Here is a 19,542-nt window from a genome sequence, read left to right as displayed (position 1 = left end):
ATAGAAACACACTGCAAAATGGATTATGTAGACTACTCTTCTTTGTAAGTGAAAGATGGGATCTGAAGAAATGAAGTATGGTCCGCCTACAGGTAACAGGATACTGAATGTTGTGGAAAATGACCAAAACAAGGTAGAAGGAAAAAAATGGCTCTGAGCATTATGGGACTCAACTGCTGAGGTCATACGTCCCCTAGAACTTCGAAATGCTTAAACCTAACCAACCTAAGGACATCACACACATCCATGCCCGAGGCAGGATTCGAACCTGTGACCGTAGCGGTCGTGCGGTTCCAGATTGAAGCGCCTTGAACCGCTCGGCCACCAGCGGCCGACTTGTGACGTTACCATGCGTTTTATAAAGAGAACAATTTACAGCTCAGTGGAGAAACAAAGACTGACAAAATAAAATAATATATTTTTCAGTTACCTGACACACAAAAATATAAACTTCGTTAAAATGCTTTGTCAAGAATCACTGTTAAGAAAGAAACGATAATCATTAGGAAAGATATTGAACGATGCTGTTGTTCATTTAGGTCAGACCACAAATAAGCAATGAAAGGTAAATTAGGGTTTCTGTCCCAGCCATGCAATCCATTTGACTTATTTACTTGAGTAACATGTTGAAAAAATACTGCGCCCTCTTGACACTGCCACTAGCACCATGTGACGTGATGAGCTGTGTGCCCAGACACGTGGTGTTTCTGTTGACGAAACAGGAACGCTGCGGCAGCCACTGTGATGTAGAAACAGCACTCGGTCTTGACCATCATCACATCACTCGACTACCCAAAAACTGATTCCCATTCTCAAATCCAATGGAGCTAGTGAAATCTGCGTTACCCGACTTCTTATCGTCACAAAAACACCCTTCCCATACACCTCCAGACTCGAAAGCATTCATGAAATGAGTTTTTCGAAAAGTATATAAATCACTTCTGCATCTTGTGACCTAAAACATGGGCATTGTTACTGCCCACAGTGTTGTATTCCGGGACCTGCTGACAGCAGGCCCTTCTTCAGAACTGGTCTTCTGTATTTTCGAATCGCTGCTCAAATGATTTGATGCTCTAAAGCAAGTCAGAGCTTTATAGGTGTCTAACTTACGGTGTGACCAACACTCGGTATAACGCTTTAAGAAATATCTGAGGCCGGAAACAATGAGAAAAGTTCGAAAACATTTCAGTGCGTCATCAACGAATGGGTTGAAACTAAAATTAATGATGGGCGCAAGCGAAACGCTATCTAACCTAACCAGGTATTCTTTCAGTTACACGTTGGAAGTAGTTCCCATATGAGTACATTGATGCTTTTGTATCAGTATCATATTGTGGTCTATCAGGAACTAAATTCGACGGAAACTGGTCCAACTTCAAGGCACTACATCAAATTCTCCCCACGCTTGATATGGTCAACTTGCTCCTCTTAATATTATTTTCTTTCACAGGGTCTGGTGTGTGCTGCAAATTGAAAGGCTCGTTCAGAGGTTCTGAGCGCTTTTATAAGCACAATTTTCTTATTTCATTACGGTAACCATTACATAAAGATGTTATTTCTCTTTCCTTGTTGTATAGCCTTTAATAAAAGGGTAATGAGCAGCAGTAAAATTAAGTAATGGTATGCAGAGGGTATTAGGTCAGTAAATGAGATAATGGTAGTCTTAGGCGTGGTTTCCTATGTGGGCAGCAAAATAACTGCTGCGGCAGAAGTAAGAAGGATATGAAATGTTGTCTGGAAATAGAAACAATAGCTTTATTGAAAAAGAAAACCTGCTACATCCAAAAATGAATTCAGATATCAAGGCGTATACTCCGAAAGAATTTCTCCCTGTTTCTGCTGTTATTTGATGATGTAGGTAAGCACGAACAGTGGTAATACATGGGCTTTAACCATGATACGAGTCACAGACGTGGGAATATTACTCAAGGGGTTAACAATTAGGTTTCCTGCTCTTTTTAGACATGTAGTCATACCGCCCTATCTGTCATTCGGACTGCATTGTATCCGCATCGTTCGTGAAGAATTCCTGTTAAGGAAACAGAATCTTCTTGCCACTAACGTAGTCAAGGGCTCACAACGTCGTACGCCTTTCTTGGCAACTGTGTTGGTATGAGAATGATTTGCAGTTGTGGGACTACATTGTATCTGCTACATCCATTTAATATTTTCTTGTCATATCGATCAAATATTGTCAATAATTATCACAGAAGGAGTGGTTTTGGGTTAGGAAACGTATTTCAGTTCAAAATTGTCGCTTCATGCAAAAGGTGGTCGTACTCTTCACGTTTCACGTTTGGAGCTGTATATGTCAACTACGACTATGGTAAGGGTAGTATTTACTACTGTGCGAACAAGGCACTGCTGCGGTAAAGTGCTCAATTTATAAAACTGTAGCTGTTTGTTTCATTAGTTCCAGTTTTTCTGCAGAAGCTTGATCTTATCAATTCCTTCCGCTATTGCTCTTTTTTAAGTTCTAATGCCTAAGGGACCAAACTGCTAGGGTCATCAGTCCCTAGACGTAGAAACTACTTATACTAACTTAAACTAACTTATTCGAAGGACAACACACACATCCATGCACGGGGGAGGACTCGAACCTCCGGCAGAAGCAGCCGTGAAATCTGTAACACGTCGCTCTAGACCGCGCGGCAACACCGCGCGGCAACTACTATTCTCAAGGTCAAAACTGAGAGACTATTCTTAACCCTCCGTATCGTATGTGTTTCGAAAACCTCTCAGGATTTGCGACAGTAGTAATCTTCACGAATGCCAATTAACAACAACAACAAAACAAGACTAAGTCCCTGAAGATACTAGAATTATCAGTCAGGAACCCGAATTTGTGTCGTTCACATCATCTCGGTGTCAAACAAGACGGTAACAGTCAGTGAAGCAATAAACGAGAATATTATTGATGTATTAACTATGGCAGCTATATCCTAGTCACGTATAACAAATTTCACTGAAGCTGATGAGTATAAGTACACAATTCATTGGTAGATTTCAGCGGTGTAATGTGCTATCGGGTTGGCGTCTGGCAGCGCAGCTTCACTAGGGCTGACAGAAAAAGGCTGTGGACAGCTGTGAGGTCTTTCTGATCTGTCCAATGCCTTCCTCGTATTGCTACTATTTTTGGTACTTGGCAGACGTTTTGAAAGGGTTTGGCACGCCTGTGGTCATTCACTCTCTTTCAGGACTGGAACCGAAGGACCATGCTCAATTCCCAAAATACTGTCTTTTTATATTAACGAGTAATCTGGATAGTCGTATCACGTTCATGTGCCATCTACATCGCAAATTCAATATTGCGATCCTAGGACCTAACCTGCAATACGTTTTGTGTTTCATAATCGGAACTATCTGCATTAACCGTCATCAGAGCAATGTCACGGGACAGAATGCAGCAGTGCCTTGGTAACTACTTGGGGACCTGCTTGAGTCGTGTTCTAAGTAAAGGGTAGTTGCTGGTTCACATTGTATGATACTAGCGAGAAGTACCGACTTTTCCTTTTTCTCTGCAAACATCCTGAACTAAATTCAGTAACAAAATGCTAAGAATGTATTTGCATTGTGCCAACTCAAAGATCAACCTATTTTTATAGATTTTTATATTCACAGCCATTCTCATTCTGCATTGGAATAAACTTCATTCATTATTTGCTTGTTCTTGTTACGATTATTGTTGTCATTCTCTCACTTTCAAGAGTTTTCACATTCCTATTTAGTATCGATACACATAAAGAGTAGGTAGGAAAGAAGGGTCTGCTTCAAGTATTCCAAGCAATAAAACACATAAAACAACGCAGGAAGGGTTCGAACAACTACTTTCATGCAGAGACACGCATTCGGAGTCTGTTCATCGTTACGGGGCCAAACAAGAGAGTAACATTACTGAAACAATGATCAGGCTACTTAGTATATAATAGAGCATACAGATTTCAAGGAGGAAACGTATGAAGACGCAGACTTCCTCGTTATCAATATGTACGGCATATCATTCGTGTTAACGAAAGTAATATCCCGCTTTACCTCTTCTTACATCTCACATGAAGTGAACGCCACGAGGAATCGAATATTTGTTGACTGCGTCTCTTCTTGCTTCCATCCTTACCAACATATTTCTTCATTCTCGTGATAATCATGACATTCTATATGTATGCTGCAAAAGATTGCACGTGAACAAATTCGACATCGACGTGCAAAGAGTTTGATATCTTACATTATTTTCAATTCAAATAAGCTTCCGATGTATTTTTACTTCGTTTGTATTTTCAGATGATTTTGAACGTTACGGTAAATTATTTCACGTGCTTTAGGTTGAATGAGAAACATTGAATCATCCGTTTTGCTTTCCCTACGTTGAAATGATATAAATTCGGCGTCAACAGCCTTCTTCCACGCCGGAAGCTGAAACTTGTATCATTCTGGGTTAATGATAATTGAATGTCTCAAATGTATACATAGCCCACAAGTCGACGTCAGAAACCATCATGGAAGAACGCCGCATAAAAACCAAACGTGCGCGCGCGTCTCCACTCTGAAGAACCGCATCGGACAATCACGACAAGCATTTCGCTGAGAGCTGACTCGTAAGACAGCCGAGAATTGGCAGCGTCGTAGCAAGTATTTGTCAACACTGTGATAGTGCATTTACTTCTGGATGTAGGTCGGCATTACGTCCCTAAATTCACTAGACATTCGTTTTCCACATCGAAGACTCATACGATATAATCCACTGTAAGATGAGACACTTAGAAAGTATATTTAATTTCTGGACTCCAAGAACGGCGTTCTTCACATAAGTAGCACCTGTTTGTGTGTTTAAGGTTGCGTTTTGAGGCTCAGGCAACATCGCACTGACTATAGTCCACCTGTTGCCACTAGGATTTCGTGCTCGTACTATAAGACATAGTAGTTCCAATCTCGGTGGAAGCCACTGACTACAACCTTTTATTTTTCATTTTAATTAATGGAGTTGCTAACTGCTAGTAAAAATTCCTTATACTAAATCTGAAGAATGCCTTTAAACATCAATCTTCGTAGATTTCGACTTAGTAAATTATGTTAATATCACAGATGTCTGCTTCGCAAATGCCAAGGTGCTTCACTGTGAAATAGTTCCTGAAAAGATTCAAACCGACTGTCAACGATACGAATTTGAGCTTTGTTCGTCATATAGGTCTAACATGTCAGGAGGTTGTTTATGAAGTGCACATGTTGATTAATATAGTTCCTCTGTTCTAAATTTTTGCAATAGCATTTAACTGTAGACGTTTACTGACACCGGCGTTAGCAATTCCTTTCCGTTCTCTGAAACCTCCAAAACGATAAATTTTTCTGGTTTAAATCTGATGACCTTAACTATCACTTCCGATCAACATTAAATACTTGATGAATCCATACATGGAACTCCAAATGTGCAGTGTTCCTGCACTGCTACAGAGCATGCATTGCAAGGTATTCACACAGTTTATCGCATAGACTTACCATAAGGAATGAAACAAGAACTATAATACACTTTACACCACAGACGCTCACTCTGGCTTGACGAAAACATCCGAACGCTGACCAAAAGTAGCACAAATAATTGGGTTTGAAAGGAAAAGAAACGAGGTATGAAGCACTTATAAATGCGTCGATTGTAGTGAGGTCGTTTAACTTCGTCCCAGTCTATAAAATTAATTTCTGGCCATACTCAACTCTTGCCGATTAATGTAATATAATACCCGCCTACTAATCACGACATCTGTCTCCGTTGCTTTCGAGCGTGAATGGAAATCGTAGAAATTTTCTGTGGGGCAACATTTAATAATAAAGCGTTTTAAATCATCAAAAGCGATGAGCGGTGGCAGGCGATTTCGATAAAGAACGGGGGAGTGCAGCCCCACTGCTGTCGCCACGGCCGCTGCCGGTAGCCAGCAAATGGATCCCGTGGCTTTGCCGCATACGGCGTCCAGAGGAGGACAGTCTGCAGGAAATCTGCCGCAAAATTGTTACTGGATAAAATTGTGATATCGGTGTGTCAGAAAGCGAAATAGATTGAATCTGCCCTACCATTACGTTCACGTCTTCAGCATTCAGACATAAGAGGCTATAAAAATATTTTATGCCAGCTGCTCTCGATTCTCTGACATTATGAACAGAAACGACGCACGCTACCGCTAGACCACAGGCGTAATCGACCTACGGTTTCTCTATCATGGGACAAGTTTTCCTCCAGGAAGTGTTGCAGTCTACAGTGTTGCCAGATTGGGCAGATAACCGGACTTAGAGAATTAGCGAGTTGGCCAGTTTATTTGTCCAATGTCGCGATTGGCGCGGACTTAGCCTCTGAAGCGGCCGGCCGCCGGTCAAATTTTATGTCGAAGAGTGTGCATCTACTACTGTCTCCCTTGGAAGGCAGCCTTCATTGGTCAAAACAGATGGAACGCGGAAGGCGTCATAACCGGGCTCTAAGATGGACGAGGAAGAACAGTGCAACGAAGTCTTGTGAGCTTGTTTCGGGTGCTCAGTCTTGTGTGAGGCTCTGCTTCGTTGTAAAGAGTGAGAAGATCATTTGCAATTTTGTGGCGACGAACATACTGAAGTCGTATCTTCAATTTTCTGAGGGTAGCACAGTGCACTTCAGAGTTGACGGAGGACACAAACAGAATAACCCGTTGTGTCCCAGAACACCATCGGCATGACTTTACCGGTTCAGGGCGCGGCTTTGAACTATTCCTTCGGAGGAGAGGTGGTGTGCCGCCAATCCATGGATTGCCCTTTTGTTTCCGGTGTAAAGAGATGAACTCATGTTCATCAGCCGAGATGACGTTTGCCTCGTAATGTCCAAGCATTTCCGCACAGATAATATTTCGTTGCTCTTTATTGTCTTCTACTAGACAGCGAGAAACCTAGCGGGTACACACCTCTGAATACCCCCACTGCTGGAAGGGTGTGCCAGCAGTTCCAAAAGCGCCGTTCAATTGAGGTGTCTGATTGTGATCCGTGGATCATCTCGAGTGAAAGTATCTTCACGTTCACAAGTCACACCGGTGTGCGGCCGGCCAGTGTGTGGGAGACTTCTTTGGGATGGTGACAGACGCCTCGACAATGACTCGCCGTGCTTTTTTTCACTGACAGGTCTCTCTAGATATTCTTCAAGGGCCTATGTAAATCTGCGTTGCTCTAGCTTTTCGTGACAGCTCTCAGTTTGGAAAACATCTCCGTTACAGACGCCATTTGGAATCTTTCGTATAGCTCCGCCACCTATCAGAACCTCATGAAACTACTGCTGCTGAAATTATTATCTACAGCAAATTCTGCATTTTTTTTCAACTGAAAGTGGCTGGGAAGAAAATGTATTGAATTGTTTACTGAACGGCCTCGTATCACGCTCCTTTCATCAATTGAAGAAGTTTTAGAGAAGATAAATATTAGTGGCCTTTATGACCAACTGAAAAGAAGGAATTGAACAAAATAAATCAGGTTTGCGAGTGGTACTTGCATCTCCACAGCACTCAGTAGCTGTTAATGTTAGGCGACATGAACTGAGCTAGGATTTAGAAAAAAAACTGAATGATCGTAAGGCATTGTTGGCCGGGATGTCCCATACGGGTTCGGCCGCCAAGTGCAGGTATTATTCCAGTCGGCGCCACACTGGGTGACTTGCGGCCGGTTATGAACATGAGATGATGATGAGGACAACACAACACCCAGTCGCCGAGCGAAGAAAACCTCCAACACGTTAAGTACAACATCGGGGGACTTGCGCGCCGGTGATGAGGATGAGATGACGAAGACAGCACGACACACAGACCACGAGCGGAGAAAATCTCCAACCAGGCCGGGAATCGAAGCCGGGCCCAGTACATGGGAGGTTAGAACATTAACACCCAGCTAAGCAGGTGGACGGCGTGCAATGAATAACGTTGACACAAACGTTAAAAGGATGAAACTAATCATGTCTTAATTCGTGCGAGATGGCAGGATGGGGTCGGTGATGAAAGGAGGGAAGACAAAATTGACATCTTCAAATATTTCATCTAACAGATTGGCTAATACTTTGGAAGGACAACGCAAACTACCGAGGGTTCGAAATCCAGTATACAATTATTTGAATTCAGTAAGCTTCACGAACAGTGGTCACCGATGGTTTTCTGGTGTATTTAAAATGTTTATGAAATCAGTACAGCACTTGAACGCAAACCCCTTCAGGGAGACAAATGGTTTTATATATCGCATCTCTGATATTAAAAACGGAAGTACCAGAACCATGGTATATGTATAATATGTATTTTCGATTGAAACTATCGTTTGAATGTACTTTGATTGTAACTAATATTGATAATAATAGCGGACATTAACAATGGTGTTCATTGTAAATACTTCATATCATAGATGGGGATGATGTCTAAGAAACTGGTGAAGACAAGATTTGCGCTTGCTTCTTAGATCGTAACAATAGAATTATAAACTTCAGAAGAAGCATCGTAGAAATAATCGACTTTCCTCTCATTTTCCTGACAGTGGAAGACTGCTCATAATACTCATTAATGCATGTACTATTCAAAGACTGATTAACGTAAAATCTTTACCTGAAATGAATGTAATACATTCCAAAATATTATTAAACATTTTCGGTTTACGAAAGGACTGTTTCTACTACTCATAATCATACTGAAGTTTGAAAAACTATATTTGGATTTTATGAAAATGACATCATGAATCAAATAATTGGAATTGCTCTTTTAGGAATCCACAACGGTGATGCTCGAGACTAAATTTGTTGCTACTAAACACAGTGCAGTCCATAAAGAACCTGAGCAGGTGTGATTGTCAGTATTTTTTGTTACTTGGATGTGCTTGAAAGAGTTTCTTCTGACTCTCAAGATAGGAAAGAGATACACGTAGCGAAACAAACATTGGCGATGAGAGAAAGGAAACAAAAGACACCTTGTTATTCTACGGGTGCTAATGAATACAGTTGACGTCAGATATTGTGTTCGTTGATGTCATCTCTGGCTTCATCTTACACTGAGTCATATCAGCATTAGACGCATTATGTTGCATAGATGTACTCTTCACTAAATTACGAAATAATTTTCAAAATTTTTTATCCATTGTGTATTTTTGATTGACAAGCTCCTGAGTACAGAATGTTACAGCTGTATGTCACAACAGAAACGGTAACTAAAAAGAATGTTGTCACCAGTTTTACATAACGATGTTTCAATTCACACTTTATCCGTTGAATTAAAATTTTCATTCTTTATAAGTGCTACGTTTCCCACAATAGGACCATTACCTTCAAAACGTTTAAACGATGACTTTACTTTTACATAATGAACTACTTTCAGACTGTATTTATTGGACGCTGTGCGTTAATTCTTCACCTCATCTGATTTCAGAAATCTCACGAGAGAGCTATGACTCAAATATTTCGAAGAAACTTTCGCATGTTTAATATTTACTACGTTAACATTCTCATCATCATCTTTCAGTTTTTGTCTTTCCTTACACTGCATTAAGTCTTGGTGTGCAGTAGGTTTTCCTTAATGATCATCTATGAATGTCTACTAAATTTTAAAATTTCCTTGCCTCAGAAAGACCTTCGCGAAAACCAGTGACATCACTCTATCATAATAAGTATTGTATTGTACTGTATGTTAACCGGGGGCCTAGAAACGACAGAGAGGATCCGCTCCCGCCGCAGCCGCAGTGGTCCACAACCCCACGACGACTACCGCAGTCCACTTCACCCCTCCGCCACCCCACACTGAACCCAGGGTTATTGGGCGGTTCGGCCCCCGGTGGACCCCACCAGGGATCGTCTCATACCAGACGAGTGTAACACCAATGTTTGCGTGGTAGTGTAATGGTGGTGTACATGTACGTGGAGAACTTGTTTGCGCAGCAATCGTCGATATACTGTAGCTGCGGCGGAATAGGGGGGACCAGCCCGCATTCGCCGAGGCAGATGGAAAACCGACTAAAAACCGTCCACAGACTGGCCGGTTCACCGGACCTCGACACAAGCCCGCCGGGCGGGTTCGTGAAGGGCGCCAGGCGCTCCTTCCCAATTAACAGGGCGGGCATCAGAATAAGTAATTTAATGATTAAGAAACCCCGATTATACTTATTTGGATTTCCTGAGATTCTTTCTTGCTGTTTTCTTATTGAGAAGACTGCATCAAAATCACTCCCCCTCCTCCACTATCTGATCTACACCTCCATATCTAGTGTCCACAACTCTACTCAGATAACCATTACATTTATAAAAAATTAGTAATGAAGTAACAATTACCAATACTTATAGATAATTACAGTACAGTACGTTGCCCATACAATAACACTATTGCAACGGCGGGTGTCACTGGTCGTAATACTCTTCTCAGCTTAGATGGTTATCTACTAATATTCAAATTACTATTTCATTTTGTCACAGTATATATAGAAGTACGGTTTTAGCGGTCTGTTTTTATTGTTTGATCATTTACATGAGGATTCCAGTGGTAACCACACCTAATGGAGCACATTCAACGCATCCTAAGGGAAAGTAAAGAGGATTTCCGAACACCCTTTATCACTTTTTTCATCCTTAAATTATTTCACTGTATTGTGGGCAGTTTCATTAAAGTCGATGGACTAATTCACAGGGGATGGTACGTTTACGTCAAACCTTTTCTTTCACTCGATAAGGAAATGTTATTTAGTCTATCTACTACCATGTAAGGAAATTCATATTGAAAATTTGAGTAAGTACCGAATATTTTCAGTAAGTAGTGGCTGAATCCAAATCTTACCGATATGAATATATGTATCTCGCTTTCCACAGGTTTGCGCAGTAGGTTCTGTGCTGCTGTTGGAGTGTACAACTTATCTGTTGTCTCTGCGATAATCGTTTTTGATAAAGCTTGTCGCAACTTAAGGCCGGCCGAAGTGGCCGTGCGGTTAAAGGCGCTGCAGTCTGGAACCGCAAGACCGCTACGGTCGCAGGTTCGAATCCTGCCTCGGGCATGGATGTTTGTGATGTCCTTAGGTTAGTTAGGTTTAACTAGTTCTAAGTTCTAGGGGACTAATGACCTCAGCAGTTGAGTCCCATAGTGCTCAGAGCCATTTGAACCAACCATTTTTGTCGCAACTTAAATCATGTTCATATAATGACTTAGAGACGGAAGAATTCCTGCCGCAGCGTACAGACACAATTCCAGGTAGTGAATCAGTCACGCAGTAATACATCATGACGTTTTATTCCTTAGTAATGTGTGGATTCTGAATCCCCTTCAGAGAGTGATGTGATTCATAATGAAATGTAATGAAAAATCCACATCGAATTCTGGTGAGTAGGATACGAGAATTAATGTAAGTAGCTTCTCCATGTCTTCATTTTTGTCGTGCGTACTGTGACATAATTTCTACCATAATCATGTACGCATCCAAAGAGGATTAAGCCAGATTTAAACCGATCGTTTTTGTGCACATTTCTTTAAGAAGATGGATACTCAAATACTTATTATAAAGATAGCTGTATTTAGCATCTTGCTTTTCTCATCATATACACAAATCTAAAACACAACTTGAAGAAGTCCAAACAGGAGAACGGAGAATCACAGTACAAAAATAAGAACGGTCCGGTAATATGAGTTCAGTACCGTGGAGAAGTTAATGGTCCAGCGTTGAAATTTGCGGAATGGTTGCACTTCTGTCACTTTAAATCATTTGAGCGGTTCTCTTTAGTCGTCGTTGGTCCCATTCTTGCAGGATCTTTATCCAGCCGCAGCGATGTTGGAGATTTGGTGTTTTACCGCATTCCTGATATTCACGGTACACTCGTATAGTGGTCGTATGGGAAAATCCCCACTTCATCGCTACCTCGGAGTTGTTATATCTCAACGCTCGTGCGCCGACTATAAAACCACGTTCAAACTCACTGAAATTTTGATAACCTGCCATTGTAGCAGCAGTAACCGATCAACAACTGTGTCAGACACTTGTCTTACTTAGGCGATACCGACCGCAGTGTCGTATTATATCTTTGTGTTTGGATACGCATGCTGTACTAGTTTCTCTGGCACTTCAGTGTATTTTGTGTGGTCGCTTGTAATGGGTATCGGTAGTGGGGCAGAGCTATTTCCGGCACGAATGATTCGTGAGCTGTAATTATACACTAGGCTTTGTCGACCTCGAAAAGGCGTTTGACAATGTAAAATGGTGCAATATATTCGAAATTCTGAGCATAATACGGATAAGCTATTTGGAGAGACGGGTAATACACAATATGTACAAGAGCCAATAGGGAATAATAAGAGTGGGCGACTACGAACGGGTGCTCAGAGGCTCTTTCTTCGCTACCGTTCAGTCAGCACATTGAAGAGACGATGATGGAAATAAAAGAAAGGTTCAGGAGTGGAAGTACGATTCAAGGCGAGAGGATCTTAACGGTACGATTTGCTGATGACATTGCTATCCTGAGTGAAAGTGAAGAAGAAGTAGATGATGAGGTGGATGGAATACACAGTCTAATGAGTACAGGATATGAATTGAGAATAAATCGACGAAAGACGTATCTAATGGGAAGTAGCAGATATGAGAACAGCGAGAAGCTTCACATCTGGTTTGATGGTTTACGAAGCAAATGAAGTGAAGGTTGGTTGGTTGGTTGGTTGGTTTCGGGGAAGGAGACAGACAGCGTGGTCATCGGTCTCATCGGATTAGGGAAGGATGGGGAAGGAAGTCGGCCGTGCCCTTTCAGAGGAACCATCCCGGCATTTGCCTGGAGTGATTTAGGAAAATCACGGAAAACCTAAATCAGGATGGCCGGACGCGGGGTTGAACCGTCGTCCTCCCGAATGCGAGTCCAGTGTCTTACCACTGCGCCACCTCGCTCGGTGAAGTGAAGGATTTCAACTACCTAGGCAGGGAAATATCCAAAGACGATTGGAGCAAGGAGGACAACAAAAGCAGACTAGCATTCGCAAAAAGGGCATTTCTGGCCAAGAGAAGTCTACTACCATTAAACATAGGCCTTCATTTGAGGGAGAAATTTCTGAGAATGTACATTTGGGGCACTGCTTTGTATGGCAGTGACGCATGGACTGCAGGAAAACCGGAAGTAAAGAAAATCGAAGCATTTGTGATATGGTGTTACAGATGAATGTTGAAAATTAGGAGGATTTATAAGGTAAGAAATGGGAAGGTTCTGACACATTCGGGGAGGAATGGAATATGTGTAAAACACCAACAACAAGATTGGACACGATGATAGTGCATCTGTTAAGACATCAGGGGATGATTTCCATGGTAGTAGAGGGCGCTGACCAGGATGATAGGGCATCCGTTAAGACATCAGAGCATGATTTCCGTGGTAGTAGAGGGCACTGAGCAGGATGAAAGGGCATCTGTTAAGACATCAGGGAATGATTTTCATGGTAGTAGACGGCACTGAACTAGATAATAGGGCATCTGTTAAGACATCAGGGGACAATTTCCATGGTAGTAGGCAGCGCTGAGTAGGATGAAAGGGCAACTGTTAAGACATAAGGGGACGATTTACATGGTAATAGATGGTGCTGAGTAGGATGATAGGGCATTTGTTAAGACATCAGGCGATGATTTCAGTGGTAGTAAACGGTGTTGAGTAGGATGATAGGGTATGTGTTAAGACATCAGGGAGTGATTTCCATGGTAGTAGAGGACGCTGAGCAGGATGATAGGGCATCTCTTAAGACATCAGGAGATGATTTCCATGGTAACAGAGGGCACTGGCTGGATGAAAGGGCATCTGGTAAGACATCAGGGGATGAATTCAGTGGTAGTAGGTGGAGCTGAGCAGGATGAAAGGGCATCTGTTAAGACATCAGAGGATGATTTTCATGGTAGTAGACGGCACTGAACCAGATAATACGGCATCTGTTAAGACATTAGGGGATGGATTTCCATGGTAGTAGAGGTCGCTGAGCAGGATGATAGGGCATGTGTTAAGACATCAGGGGATCATTTCAATGGTAGTAGAGGGCGCTGAGCAGGATGGTAGGGCATCTGTTAAGAGTTCAGTGGATGAATTCGGTGGTAGTAGAGGGCGGTGAGCAGGATGTAAGGGCATCTGTTATGGCATCAGGGGAAGACCTCCATGGTAGTAGAGGGCGCTGATCAGGATGACAGGGCATCCGTTAAGACATCAGGGGATAATTTCTATGGTAGTAGAGGGCGCTGAGCAGGATGAAAGTGCATTTGTTAAGACATCAGAGGATGATTTTCATGGTAGTAGAGGGCGCTGAGCAGGATGAAAGGACATCTGTTAAGACATCAGGGGAAGACCTCCATGGTAGTAGAGGGCGCTGATCAGGATGACAGGGCATCTGTTAAGACCTCAAAGGATGATTTTCATGTTAGTAGATGGCGCTGAGAAGGATGATAGGGCATCTGTGAAGACATCAGGGTATGAATTCGGTGGTAGTAGGTGGAGCTGAGCAGGATCAAAGGGCGTCTGTTAAAACATCCGGGGATGATCTCCATGGTAGCAGAGGACGCTGAAAAAGGATGATAGGGCATCTGTTAAGACATAAGGGGTTGATTTCCATGGTTGTAGGCAGCGCTGAGCAGGATGATAGGGCGCATGTTAAGACACCAGAGGATGATTTTCATGGTAGTAGAGGGCACTGACGAGGATGATGGGGCATCTGTAAGACATCAGGACATGATTTCCATGGTAGTGGAGGGCACTGACTAGGATGAAAGTGCATCGGGTAAGACATCAGAGGATGATTTTCATGGTAGTAGATTGCGCCGAAAATGATGATTTCAGTGGTAGGAGACGTTGCTGAGTAGGATGATAGTGCATGTGTAAAGACATCAGGGGATGATTTCCATGGTAGTTGACAGCACTGAACCAGATGATAGGGCATCTGTTATGATATCAGGGGATGATTTCCATTGTAGTAGAAGGCGCTGAGCAGGACGATGGGGCATCTGTTAAGACATCAGTGGATGATTTCCATGGTAGTAGAGGATACTGAGCAGGATGACAGTGCATGTGTTAAGACATCAGTGGATGATTTTCATGGTGGTATACGGCACTGATCCAGATAATAGTGCATCTGTTAAGTCATCAGGGGTCAATTTTTATGGTAGTAGATGGCGCTGAGAAGGATGATAGGGCATCTGTTAAGACATCAGGGGATTACTTCCATGGTAGTAGGCAGCCCTGAGCAAGATGATAGGGCATCTGTTAAGACATCAGGGGATGAATTCGGTGGTAGAAGTGGGCTCTGAGCAGGATGAAAGGGCATGTGTTAGGACATCTGTGGATGATTTCCATGGTAGTAGAGGGTGCTGAGCAGGAAGATAGGGCATCTGTTAAGACATCAGGGGATGATTTCGTGGTAGTAGAGGGCGCTGAGCAGGATGAAAGGGCATTTGTTAAGACATCAGTGAATGATTTTCATGGTAGTAGAGGGCGCTGAACAGGATGATAGGGCATCTGTAAGACATCATGGCATGATTTCCATGGTAGTGGAGGGCACTGAGCAGGATGAAAGTGTATCGGTTAAGACATCAGTGGATGATTTTCATGGTAGTAGATGGCGCTGAGAAGGATGATAGAGCATCTGTTAAGACATCAGGGGATGAATTCGGTAGTAGTAGACGGCGCTGAGAAGGATGATAGGGCATCTGTTAAGACATCAGGGGATTAGTGCCATGGTAGTAGGCGGCGCTGAGGGGGATGATAGGGCATCTGTTAAGACATCAGGGTATGATTTCCATGGTAGTAGAGGGCGCTGAGCAAGAGGATAGGACATCTGTAAGACATCAGGCGATGATTTCCATGGTAGTGGAGGGCACTGAGCAGGATGAAAGTGCATCTGTTAAGACATCAGAGTATGATTTTCATGGTAGTAGATGGCGCTGGGAAGGTTGATAGGGCATCTGTTAAGACATCAGGGTATGATTTCCATGGTAGTAGGCAGCACTGAGTGGGATGATAGGGCATCTGTTAAGATATCAGGGGATGATTACCATGGTAGTAGAGAACACTGAACCAGATTATAGGGCATGTGTTAAGATATCAGGGGATGATTTCCATGTTAGTAGAGGGCGTTGAGCAGGATGATAGGGCATCTTTAAGACTTCAGTGCATGATTTCCATGGAAGTAGAGGGCACTGAGCAGGATGAAAGGGCATCCGTTAAGACATCAGAGGATGATTTTCATGGTAGTAGACAGCACTGTTCCAGATAATACTGCATCTGTTAAGTCATCAGGGGATATTTTCCATGGTAGTAGGCAGCGCTGCGTAGGATTATAGGGCAACTGTTAAGACATAAGGGCAATATTTACATGGTAGTCGACGGTGCTGAGTACGATGATACGGCATGTGTTAAGACATCAGGGGATGCCTTCCATGGTAGTAGACAGCACTGATCTAGATAATAGTGCATCTGTTAGGACATCAGGGGACAATTTCCATGGTAGTAGGCAGCGCTGAGTAGGATGAAAGGGCAACTGTTAAGACATAAGGGGAATATTTACATGGTAGTAGACAGTGCCGAGTAGGATGATAGGGCATGTGTTAAGGCATCAGAGGATGATTTTCATGGTGGTATAGGGCGCTGAGCAGGATGAAAGGGCCTCTGTTAAGTCATCAGGGGATGATTTCCATAGTAGTAGAGGATGCTGAGCAGGGGGAAAGGGCATCTGTTAAGACATCAGGGGATGTCTTACATGGTACTAAAGGGAGCTGTAAAGGTCAAAATCGGTAGAGGAAGAGAGAGACTGTAATACACCCATCGAATAACTGTTGATGTGGATTGTAAGTTCTACTCTGAGGTGAAAAGTGGTATAGGGCGCTGAGCAGGATGAAAGGGCCTCTGTTAAGTCATCAGGGGATGATTTCCATAGTAGTAGAGGATGCTGAGCAGGGTGAAAGGGCATCTGTTAAGACATCAGGGGATGTCTTACATGGTACTAAAGGGAGCTGTAAAGGTCAAAATCGGTAGAGGAAGAGAGAGACTGTAATACACCCATCGAATAACTGTTGATGTGGATTGTAAGTTCTACTCTGAGGTGAAAAGTTTGCCCCTGGAGAGGAATTTGTGGATCGCCGCATCAAACCAGACAGAAGACTGATGACTCAAAAAGAAATAAAGTGGTCACCCTTTCACCCAACGACCCCTCTCCTCTCTTTTGTCACGCCTCCTTTGTAAACCAATAGTATTACAGAAACGTCCCAGGCTAGTCTCCTTTTGGCTTTGGCGTATTGACATATGGGCAGCTGGCCGTTGTGGCCCACGGGTTCTATGCACTTCATTCTGGAACCGCACGACTGCTACTGTTGTCGGTTCGAATCCTGCCTCGGGCATGGATGTGTGATGTCCTTAGGTTAATTAGGTTTACGTAGTTCTAAGTACCAGGGGACTGATGACCTGAGATGTTAAGTCCCATAGTGCTCAGATCCATGTGAACCATATTTGGGCATACATTCATACTGAATTATGATCTTTCAGCCCCTCTTCCTCTCGACCACTAGGTCTGTTACTAATATAATTTATTATCTAATTATTATAATTTAAGTTCCAAATTGTTGTATGAGAGCGCCCCTATGACGTTTCTGTGGCCATTACCCAGTGTGAAAACAGTGGGGAAATTAAAAAGGCCAATGTTTTTGACATTTGTACACTAATATCACATTAAAAAATTGCTCTACAATTGGCATGAAATTAGAAAAATACAAGGTAGCCCACTGGTTTTATGCTATGGTCTGCTATGTCTTACAATCGCCAGTATCAGACATATAGCAGAGACTTTAATATGCCTTTACACGTATTCAGCTGTTGCACTCGTGTAAAAGACGTGTTGTTAACATCAATCAAGGAATTGGTGGTTTATTTAATGTTTAAACAGTTAGGGATTTATTATTTATAGTTTGAACAATTACTATCCGCCACGCACCACTCGTTGGTTCTAGCGCTGTATGCTGGGAGCGGCTGTCTTGTAGGCTCACACCAGCAGTCTATTCTCAAGTCCTGTCCCACCAAAGACAGGAAGGAACTGAACAAGTAAGTGAAAGCCTATCGAAGTTAGAAGTGGGAGTCAAATGAAAACCGAACATCTGCCACAATGGGATCATGGAATGCGTCCATACAAAATTTACCATATTTATGGAACTGGGAGACGGTAATCCCGATTCCAACGGATGTCCTTACGTGTCTTCCTTCGGGTCACCAAAGACATGAAAATCCCACTGGGTTAAAGATACGGGCTGTACGGAGGATGTTCTGGTGTTTACCAGGCAGATGACTGACACATAGCGTTCCTCCGAGTGACAGTGTGGCTGCAGCATTTCTGGGCCTTTCTATTTGATTGTGCGTCACAGTTACTGTAGAGTGTCATCGCAGCACTGCACATTGTTTGTGGTTCTGTGTTCGAGGAACTCCACGAGCAGAGGACCCTTCTATTCGAAAGTCATCATGACCTTAGCGGAACTCGTTTAGACAGCTTTGGCTTTCGTTGATGTGGGTTATTTCTACTGTTGGCTTTGCCGTTTAGCCCCCAGGCTGTTGGAATGCTGTTGGACAGAATCATCCTGTTGCATGATAACACCTGCTCCCACAGTGCAAATCAGGCGACGGCTACGCTTAAGTAATTTGGTTGGGAAACACTTCGGGATACTCCATACAACCCAGATCTTTCACAAAGTGATTTTCACATCTTTGGTGACCTGCAGAAAGATACATATAGACGTCGGTTTCAGTCTGACAGGAAGTGCAATAGCGGATACGTGTGAGATCCGTCAGCAGGCGGCTTTGAACTACGAAATAGGAACTGATGGCCTCGTTTCCAGTGGATAAATGTGTTAACGAGTGTGGTGATTGCTTTATAAAGGAAACCTTCCATGGTGGAGTCGTGGCGGGTGTTGACTCTCATTTGACTGCCCTCCTATGTGCCACGTCAGTGATTTACCTTTAATGCCTATTTTTCAGAATGAAATCGATGCATATTCCGATAGAACCTAAGCCTTATCAAAGACACAGATGCATCTTACCAATCGAACTCCAGAACCACCAGCTGCGTGACGTGCGTCGACGCAGTCAGATGAGCCTAACCTTAAACTCCTAGAGCGCCAGAAGTACCTCATGTCGATGTCCTTCAGCATCTGCGTTACATCAATGCAAGGTTTTGTAAGTCCAGAGCGAGAGCGAGAAGTGCGCAATGGAAGCCGAGACTGGAGATAATTGTATTCCAAGAGTGGGAACAGTGGGAACCTCGAGACTCTTCTCGCTTCCCCACTGCAGACTTCAGTATTACAATTTCATTCGTCTTCCTCCGCAGATCGGAAGACTAACTTCCAAGCTTTTGTCTAATGGAAAATTTAACAACGAAGTCACATTTCACCTACAGTAAGTTTCTGAATGAACCGATACACGGTTTTCACATGCACTGAGAAGTAGGCATCCAGAAGTTTTACCTTACTTGGTGTCAAAGTGTCGCCATCTGCCCCCACAAAGCAGAATATCCTGGAATTGCCCAAAGTGGCTTCTCATGCCATGTAGAAAGATTGTTT

The sequence above is a fragment of the Schistocerca nitens genome, chromosome 9 (genome assembly GCF_023898315.1).
Source record: "Schistocerca nitens isolate TAMUIC-IGC-003100 chromosome 9, iqSchNite1.1, whole genome shotgun sequence".
NCBI lineage: Eukaryota > Metazoa > Arthropoda > Insecta > Orthoptera > Acrididae > Schistocerca > Schistocerca nitens.
Note: the sequence above shows the minus strand (reverse complement) of the source record.